Here is an 11,099-nt window from a genome sequence, read left to right as displayed (position 1 = left end):
CACATTTGTGGAGCTGTCGCTCTCTCTGTCTCTGTCTCATGCTAAGCACGGACAAGGCAAAATCTCAGCCGCTGCTGCTGCTGCTGATGTTGGTTAACTATTTGCCCTTCTGGTCGCATCCTCTTCTCACAGTGGCTTGCTGCTGCTCCATTGAGACGACGTCCAGTTCCAGTATCGCCTCGGCCAGCTCATGCCCCACAACCAGTTATGTTGCTCCCCTCTGCCCGCTCTGCCACTATTCCTGGCTTCCGCACGCACCGAAAGACCTTGAGAAACAACTCAACTGCAAAGAAAGCAAAATGGAAACAAAAACCAACATTATTTAATAATCCGATATAACAACAAAAAATGACCATAAAAAAATTATAATTTATGTATGTAAATATGGTTGAAAACCGAAAGTTATATTTGTATTTGTATGGATTGCGAGTTTCGGCCAACAACAAATATTTCACGCTTTTGATTAATGTTAAACACGAAATCGACACGATAAATGATTTGCGATTTTTTTACATTTTCTGAATACAGTTTCATTGGAAAACATACATATATGTAATTAAGTACACAAATAGTTTCACGATTCAAAAATAAAAGCAATATTTTTTACAGTAAAAAAAGCCTGATAATAAGCTGCTGTTCGCTCAAGTGAAATTTCACTGTGGATGATTCAAAGCGTGATTCATGATGCATTTGTATTCGATAAGTAGCAGCAGCTTTCAATATTCTTATGTCAACAATCTGTCATGAAAATCTGCATTCGCATGCAAATATTCTAATAAATACAATAGGAAGAGAACCAAGCATTCAAATACCTTTGCTTGTCAGATCTAACTACAAAATCCTTCGTTACTCTGACAAAACATTTTTGCGAAAGCAGTTTACGAGAGAGGAAAACAAATGAAAAATGAACAAAAGATTCGAACCCGAATTCCATTGACAAAGGTCATAGTCGCAGCAGCGCACCTAAAATGCCACAGAGGCAACAACAACAACAACAACAACAGCAACAGCAACTACGTTAAGACCAACAAACGGAAACCGGCAACAAACGAGATGTCAGAGGCATCTGAAATCATGTGAACATGTGCAGCGAAAAGTGATGCACGTTGAGCATACCCTATTCGAAACATATTTCAATTGAAAGCCTGTTTACAGCATTTAAAATATGCTAGCTACTGTTACAGAGAGCTCTGTTAACACTGAATAACAGTGCACACTGTTAAGTGTTCACTGTCGAAACTGTTATTTGCAAGGCTGTAACAGCAAGCAATGTTAACAGTGAAGCAAAATGTTAATTGGATGACTCTGATTACACAGAAGGCAACACAACAAAAAGTATCAGAAAAAAATCTGTGCTAACTTAAGCAAAAAGCTCTTAATGTTGATATACCCAGTAAAAGCTTTAATGCGCGAGGGTATATACAAAAGCGCAACAACTGCTAACGGTATTTTTTTTTGTCAGGTTTTTCTTTTTGCGCACATAACATGCATTTGAATCATTCATAAGGCGTGCGACGAGTGCCAAAGCTACGCCTAGATATGTAGAAAGACAGAGGCAGAGCGAGAGAGGGAGAGTGAGTGGAGTGTGCGAGAAAGGGTAGGCGCATTCGAAACCAGTTTCCCATAACACGATGCACGCACACGTCAAGAGCTTGTTGAGTGGGCGCGAGGCGTGGCAGCGAGGATAGGTCGGTGAAAGGGCGAACCTGTTAAAATATGCAGTTGCATGAGTAGAGCGAAACGAAAGAGGGCTAAAAACGAAGTGGCAAATGACAGGCAGCGCTTGCAGCGCCAACAGAGTGTCCTTCAGTGCGCGGCACAGGACAAGTTGTCAATAATGCACTCAATAACAAAGATACAAAACGAGTTTCAAGTATGTGTGCACTGTAAAAAATGCCTTGGCATTTGACAATTTAAACGAATATGTTAAAGAGGTAGAACAATTTCCTCACTTAATTAATTTTATTCAACTTTTTGCTTTTTACGCCAAAAATATGATTTCCCATTAACATTAAAAAAACGTTTATAAATGTAATTTCATTGTAAACTTAAATTGTGTACAGTGTATGTAAGACCATGCATACATATATATGTATTGAATGATAATTTTTCACAAAAGCTTTTGGCGTAATGCATCAGCAAATGTTTTATTCACAGAGTCCTTTAAAGGGCCAATTTTAATTATTGATAAAAATAACAATTAAACTGTTATGCGTACTCAAATTAATCAATTTCAACTGGTATTTCGCAGTTTTTAATTCATGGCATGCATTCATTCAAAAATAAAAAAACACCACAATTGTGATTATGTCAAATATATTATTCATATGATTTGCATAGGAAACGGTAATTAATATGCCCATTTCTCACTAGGAATCAGAGTTTAAATAATAAAGCAGCAGCAAAAACCTTGACACGCAATTAATTTTAGTGTCAAATATGAGCTAGGTGTGAATAATTACCAGAGCCACTGTAGAGCCCAGGGTGTTGCATGAAAGTAAAAGCTTTAAGTGTTAGACAATGACTGTTAATCAGCAACTGCTAAATAAGAAGTATTAACATTTGCTTATGCTAATCACTGCTAACAGTATGTAAGCAAAAGAGAATAGATAGATAAACAATAAGTGTTCTATTGCATGTAATCAGTGTTAATAAGTAATTGGTTTTATGCTATTAACACGATAACAATATTAATAAAGGCACATTTATCACTTAATTATAATTCAATTCAAAGCAATTGAGGCAAACACAACAATCAGCAAATGCTCAAGTAGAAGGAACAGACAGCACAACAGTTTTGCCCCATCAATGTTAGCAGCCCAATGTAAACACCCTGAGAGCAACATGGAGAGAGAGAGCGCGAGAGGGCCAGCGCCAATAGTAGCAATTGATGAATTGTGTGTGCAAGTGTGTGTGTGTGGGCGCCGTCGTAAACTGCTGCTTTGATTTGTGTTTATAGTGTTTTCTTCATTTCACTTTGCCATCGTGTACTTGTGTGTGTGTGTTGGTGTGCGTTGATAAACTTTTGTTGCTGCCTTCATTAAGTCAAAGTTTTGGCTACGCTGCAGAGCGCGCGTAAATTAAATTTTGTATTTTAATTAAAATTCGCACAGCGCGACGCACAGTGTTTCGGAAAGCTGTCAAAGTGTCATAAATTGAAACGACGTTCACTCACTTAACATCTCGCCCCCACATGCTCTCCCACTCACTCTCCCTCTCTCTCTGTCACTCTCTCCCTCTCTCTGGCTGGCTCGTTTGCCGCGCTTTGTAACTGTGCTTCGGGCACAGCCAGCAAAGCGGAAGCAAAGTTTTTATAAGAGCGACTGTTGCTAGCTGTTTATGGCTACTGATAAGCGTGGCAGCGGTAGGCGTGGCACTGTCTGCGTATGCGTATGCGTGTTTGTGCTCGTAGCACTTGTAGCACGCTTGTTGAGTAGGCCGCACTTTAAACGCCTCACAGCAATTAATTTGATGAAAATCTGTGTCAATTTCACATGAAAAGCTCCGACACAAGATGTAAGAGCATACACAATGCATCCGTTCGGTTCGATTAGTTACGCTCTGTGCAGTGCTGCCAAGTTTTGCAAAGCAAAGAAAAGCTACTTCTCAAATGAAATGCTCAAATTCACTTTTACTTTGTTGTTAGACTAGAAAAGAGCTAAAACACTCTTAAAAACAGCCAGAATTTGCACAACACGTCACACAATTACACTTGAGAACTAGATTCGGCGGAAATCAAGCGATATGGGCAGCACTGGCCAAGTGGGATGACGTGGGCATGGCGAGCAGCCCCAACGACAAGTGAGCAAGCAATTTGATAACGGCATAAAAAGCTTTGAAGCTGTTTGAGCAATTTATTAATGAATTGGCGCGTTCGCAAAGGTCGCATCAAGTGGCTGGCGCCTTGTTCGTAAGACAACAACAAAAACAGTAACGGGGACAGCAACAACAACAACAACAACAGCAATTTACAAATGAAATTGTAACAGAAATTGCAATTAAGAAACGGCAAAACAAAAGCACAGTGAAACACAATTCGAAAACGTCAGCAATTAAACGCAATTAATGAAATTGTCAAATTGTGCAATTACAAACGGCGGCTGTGTTTGGCCCCTGGACTGTGATTAGGCTGATGATGGTCAATTGGTCGCAACTGGTTCCCATGCCACAAATTAAGAACTAAACTGCGATTACCATGAAAAAAAAAAGACATATCTTACTCAAATAAAATAATGTTTGAATTGCAATTGTAAATGTGCCACATGTAAGCCACAGCGATCCTTCAGCAAATGACTGTTACTTAACATACTGTTATCAATGCAAACAGCTTTTGCAGCGAGCTTAACATATGATCTACCTGCCTGCTACATAACATGTGATCCACGTGGAAAATAACTCCTATTTACATAGCGTAGCAACATTTATTATTGCAACAACAAATAAATGCAATTTAATTGCACACACACGCACACGCACACACACACACACATAGAAATGAATTCATCATTCACAAATGCCGCCAGCGAGCTACCAAAATAAATCACTGGCTGTTAAGTCGAGCGCGAAACACATTTTGTATAATTAAGCACGCGCATTTGGCACACACACACACACACACACACACACACACACACACAAACAACAAAGGGGGAGAATGAAGAAGAAAAATCCCACATAAAAATACCGCATTTTGAGCGCAGCAGCAAAACGCAGAGCACACATCAAAGCCGCACCCCCACCATTTGTGTGTACCCTACTTTAAAGCAATAGCAGAGGGATACACGGCCGGGCCCTGCACTTGGCGCTCTCTAATGATCCGTGATGGCCAAACGCGAGAGTAGAACGAACTGGCCCGGTTGTTGAAGAGGCGCGTAATTTATATTGCATGCAAATAAAATTTATTTCAGTTACATGTTAACTCACGCACACACACACAGAGAGAGAGTGAGAGAGAGAGAGATAGAGGGAGAGGCACAGACACGTTCCACAATAAACGACGCATCGTCTTGGCGTACCCCCATCTACAATAAAGGCCCAGCCAGCAGGCAGGGGTTAACGAACTGTGTTTTGATAATAAAAATAATAATAAAATGTTAATTCGCCAACCGGCTCTTATCGAATTCTGATTACTGTACATCTAGACGTTGTGACTTGCCTAGACGATCAGCTGTGATCGGCACGCGCAATGCGATAACTGGTTCAGTGTTGCCTAAGGGAATCCAATTATAGCACAAGTTAGCCAGAGGTAGGGGCTTTTTATAGCAGAGCAAAAATAATCGAGCTAGTAAGCATCAGACGACTTACGTTTCGAACTTTGATTTGGACACCTTCTCGGATTCATAATATTGTGCCTACTATATTTTCCTCATTTTTACAGCTAATAAATAAAGTTTAATATTATTAATTAAATATATAAATGTATTAATTTCTGTGTAAGCACATTTGTTGTTCTTTTTATTTTTTGTTTTATGCATATGTGATTTCCAGAACCTAGATTTTTCGCAGATTATTATTATATATATTATTATACTACACTAAAAATCTGTTGAATTCCTTTATATGTTCTCCAGTGTTGTGTAATTTATTTATTTAAATGCTATTTGTTAAATTATGTTAACGATTCTTAAAGGTCCCTTTTCAAGTATAATTATATTTGAATGTAAACCTCAAAACTGTATTCACTTTTTTTAAACAAACTTTTCATATTTTCTTCAAGTTTCTCGAGCTGCACATGGAGTATATTGCCCGTTATGCGTTTTCTCTTTTTCATCTTTCCTAACGATTCACAAATTCTGGGTCATTTGATTCCCGTCTCAATTAGTTTCGGTTCAAAAGTTGCTCAATATCAACTCAAAAACTGTCATATCATATTCTTTAATATGAAAATATCACCGGAATATGCCACAAAACGAGCATATCTAAGGCGCAAGCGACAAGAATGTTTTCAGTGTCGACAGAAACAGATCTCGGAAAAAAACACAGCCTACTATGTTAATCCCAAGAAAAGCTGTACAAATTTACGCAAGTAAAAGCAGACTTTATAAATATAAAAGAAAAAAACAGCAACAAAAAACAGTCTTAAAAAAAATGCAGCTGTTTATCGCTTCTCATTTTTATCAATACAAAAATAATCAGCTCTCAGTCTGGGCTTAAGTTCTTGAAGGTAAACATTTAAGAAATAGGCAAACATTTATAACAATTTACAAATCTTGCAAACAGGTAAGAGACAACGGGAAATGAGGTGAGACATTTCGAGAGATGAAAAAAAAAACGAACGAGAAAACCGCCGCAAAATGGGCAAATTGACAAAGTGCTTAAAATCTATGTTTGGTTGCCTTTGTTTTTCCGCCGGCAAAGAAAGCTGTCATCATTATCATTATCATCATCCCCAACATCATCATTATCATTATGATTATCTGGCCATCAGTTATTCCATGCGTTGCCTGTCTCCCAGCAGCTCAAAAACCGAATCTTTGGCGCACAACCAAAAAAGAGAAAGAAAAAAATGCATGACACGCATTTTAATTAAAAGCAAATAGGTTCTGCACAGAGCCTGGCAGGGTGCAGAGGGGTGCGGTGTGGGGCGGGCACGGTTGGCGCATACAAAGCCCGCGCTAATTCCAACAATTTGTATGGTAAGTTGCACGAGTTTATCCCCCAATCTCATGCCAAAACTAGAGAGCGAAATAAAAACAGAACAACACGCCGACAATTAAATACCCTTCGCTGAAGCATTTACCATATATTCGATTCATGTTAAACCAAATGACAGTAAAACCCAAAAGGGGACATGGCTGCATTGACTCTTCTTCTTGCTGCTGATCAAAGCTATATATATATATATATAATTCAAATGCAAGTCATTCCCTGCAAGGCGTTACGTATCCCGTGTCAAAATGCATATACCCTCCTCAGTAAGGGTGTGCGTGTACAGTAATAATGGAGAAACTACCCAATGCCCAGTGGAGGGATTTGGTTTTGGATTCTGATTTGGATTCCCTGTGTTTGTTAAATGTACCAGACAAATGGTCGGGGGGGCGTGGTCGTGCGGTTAGAAAGCAGAAATATGCTAAGCGGCAAACGTTTGCATAGCAATGAGCAATTGACAGCGAGCATCGGAGCACTAGATACAAAAAAAAAAGGTTGCGAAGTAGGTTTTTTTTTTGAAGTGGCATTTTAAACAACCGTTTTTTGTTTTGTGGCAACAAGTAAAAGGTGCACCTTCGAATACCCTGTAAAACGTTTTGCGATCAATTTAAAACGATACGAAATGTTATCTAGACTTATCTAAAGTTGAATATTCGGGGTACTTTTCTCTTTAAAAAAAAAACGGTTTTTACTATTTACTTTTTAGGTATTTACGGCATCTTCTTTCAAAAATGCTAAACCAAATGGGACAAAGCAGCACGCAAAATGCAGTAAAACAAAGTTTTTCTTTTTTCTTTTGGGGTTTGACATTTGGTCCATGGCCTTTAATGTAGCCCATCAACGGACAGTGGCTTGACCCGCATCATTAACTTTTTACCATGTGCTCGTTACAGCTGCGCAGCTATGAAAATGTTGTCGTTTATGCGATGAAGCTAACCAAGATCAACATCCAAGTGAAATTCGTTAATAAACGAAAACGTCATTTGACTTTTATCCAATTAACAAGCTTTGCATCAACTACAGGTAAGGCAATAATATTAGTCATTTCCTAAATATAACTTGAGCTAAGTCAAATTTCAATGTAATGCAAAAAATGTTCGTATAAAAACTTATGATATACAGAGAGAATCTATATTTTGTATGTAACCAAACAAAAAGATTAATAATAATAAAACTTGGTGCAAAATTATATTTTCTGCGTATTCTCTTCACTGTTTTAAAGACACCGTCATAAATCACATTAAACTTCTCACAATAACGTGCACGCATGAACATTTACAGTTGTTGACATCATTCGTGTGTTTTGCGGTTTTTCATGCTACCCACAGCCCCTCGCTACTTGGACGACACACACACTCACACACACACACACACACACACACACGCACGCACACACACAATCCAAAATACTTGTCATCTCTCTTTGCTGTCGCTGTCTTTTCTTCTTCTGTCTCTTCTTTCAGGTTTTTTTTATTCTTTTCTGTGGACCCATTAAAATGTTATTTCCTTATTATTATTGCCCCCAGCTTAATCGTCCTGTCCAACAACAGTATCAGCGCCCATTGACGAGAACTCAACATGTGAATGACTGGCTGAATGAACGACTGACTGACTGAAAGACTAACTGCAGTGACAATAAACGAAGCCGAGTCGAGTGCGTGCCAGCGACAATGGAATAACATTTCTATGGCATTAATTTGCGGGAGACGTGGCCACGTAATCTTCAGCCATTCTCCAAGTATGTGTGTGTGTGGCGCCACACACACACACACACAGTATCAGGACTGTTTAATGTCGCTCCCTCCTAGCTGCAAAACTGCAAGCTATATATGCATTGTTGCTTTTGCTGAGGGGGTGTTGACTACTAGAAGGTAACCAATATTGAGTATTCAGTAAAATTGTAAAATGAATGAAAGGTTAAAAGGTGGCTTTGAGCTAGAGAAAATAGGAGAGAGAGAGAATGGAAAGTGACAGGAAGAGTTAGAGAGCGAGTAAGATAGAGAGATAGAGAGAGAGAGTGAATGAGTATGCGAGACAACAAACTTGCCCTTCTATCCGATTTTCATGAATTGCTTACAATTTTGTAGAATGAAAGTCTCGTATGCATATGACAAGAAATATTTGAATCGGAAACACGCACGGGTATTACTTACAGGTACACCTATTAACCCATCTGTAAAGCGTACAGGGTATAATAAACTGTTTGTTGCTACGTCACGCCGATTGTGATTATAATATAGCAAAAGCAACCACAACAGCAACAACAACAAAGACTCATCGTGCACATGCAAATCGGTAGAGTAACTAGTTAAAATCGATAAGAGTGAGGCTTTAATGCGATTACTCGCCAGCTAAAAGCCAGCTCTTCAATATGATTGACAAAAGGGGGGAGGCGTCATTCAATGCCAAAAACATTGAACTAATTAAAAACTTGCGTAACTTGTGAAATACCCTTGATGCTGGACACAGAGGCAGGCGGAGCGGGCAATGGCCACAAAGGAAGCATCTTTTGCCAGTGGCAGACTTAACAATTAGCCAAAGTGCAGTCGGGCGTTACGTCGTCTGCTGGCGGCGCTTATCAAAGCATGCGGCGACGAGAAGACAATCAACTTTAGATATGAGTCTTAGAAAATAATGTCATATTTTCAATTGTTTTCAGAGCATTTAGAAATTATTTAAGATACGATTTTCATGCGCCAAACATCGAATGTTCTTTAAGTAATTAAAAAAAAGAAATGAACAAGTTTCTTACATTTAAAGATATTTACTAAACATTTGTGAAGAATATGTGCAATTGAAACTTTATGGAGTTGAGCATATTTCATAACCTAAACGTGGCATATTTTTTAAAGAAAGAAAGTAATCAGTTATTTACTTAACATTCGAAGATAGTTTATCGACTGGTCCCAAAAGATAGGGTAGTTTCATTTATTAAGCTACCAAAAATATTTTTGAAATTCATCAAGAACTTTAAATTGCTATCTAAACATGTTTCCCCTTTAAGTAATCGATAGAGGGTAAAAATTGACGCAATGTGTCACATGGGCACACATTTATTTTTAGCATATTATGTGGAACTAATTACTTAATGAACGCCCCTCGTGCTGTTGCCTGTCAACAGAGATTTTTCCGCTTGTTAGTTGCGTGGCGTTTCATGCGCTAATAGTTAACAGCCACAGACGCGGCCACATACAAACAACAGTTGATCAACATTTATGGGGTCGCTGTTGTTGTCGCTGTTGCTGTTATTGTTGTTTTTACAGCTGCTGAAACTCCAACGCCGCCAACCTTGGCAAAAATGCTGCGCTGGCTGTTGTTGCTGCGTTGGCGTTGACTACGCGCTGCTACTGCTTCTGCTGTTGTTGTTCTTGTTGTTGTTATTGCTGTAGCTCCAGGGCTTTGTCAAGTACGGCAGCTATGGCCGTGGGCCTGCGTCATGGTGTGGAGATAGAGAGAACGAGAGGTAGGCAGGGGGTAGATGGAGGAGGGTCGCGTAGCCAAGCAGCGCATGGCTCATAAATTTCTGGCTGGTTTGCAATATGAAATATTTGCAGCATAATTGAATTAAGCCTGTGTGTGTGTGTGTGTGTGCAGTGTGCTGTTAATTTGTAATTTATGCCCATAAAGTAGAGGGCAATTTTCATTAGGCCACATTCGAAAGATATCAAAAAAGGTAGAGCAACAAAAATTGCATATCAAAATAAATGTTAAATTCATTCTTAAATGAATTAAGTACGACAAAAGTTAAAAGTCAAAGTCTGTAAACGTAAACTGTTTATAGTTGCCAAATTAACACTTTGGTTGACATGTACACAGATTACATAACTGTTAATGTATTTGTTTAACAAACAGCAACTCCTACTTAACACTGTTGATGTTAATGTTAACTGGATTTCTGTTTCAACATTCTTCAAACATAGCAAAGTTAACATATCTAGCAGACTTAGGGACACAGCTGTTAACAACAGCCTCTGTCTGCACACCACAACAACAATTAACAGAAGGCTACGTGTCGAAACGAAAATATGTGTGTGTGTGTTTTCTTGCTCTTGTGCACTCATATTAACTAGTTTTTTTTTTTCATTTCAATTTTCTTTTATTTTTTTTTTTGCTAGCAAAACGCATAAGTAACAACAACTAAGTGACTTGTTTTATGTTCCGAATGTTAAACTTTTGTATGCTAAAAATAGAAACTACAAGAGCTTTAAAATTTCAAAGAACACGAGCTTTAGTGATCATTAAAAATGGCAAGGTGAATGAGGGGGGGGTCGAGTGGAGTTCTCAAGTAACAAAGTGGCTGCTAGCAAAATGCTGCGTAATCATTTTCGGAAGTTTCAAGCAAATGGACAAGAACAAAGATTCAACGAAGGACAGTGTGCGGGGCTGAGGGGCGAGGGAGGGGAGGGCTAGAGTCTACTAAAAGCTGTGCAAATAAACGAAGGCGGCAACGT

The sequence above is a fragment of the Drosophila novamexicana genome, unplaced genomic scaffold, assembly GCF_003285875.2.
Source record: "Drosophila novamexicana strain 15010-1031.04,08,12 unplaced genomic scaffold, DnovRS2.1 tig00000193-arrow-pilon, whole genome shotgun sequence".
Lineage (NCBI taxonomy): Eukaryota > Metazoa > Arthropoda > Insecta > Diptera > Drosophilidae > Drosophila > Drosophila novamexicana.
This window is presented reverse-complemented; position numbering follows the sequence as displayed.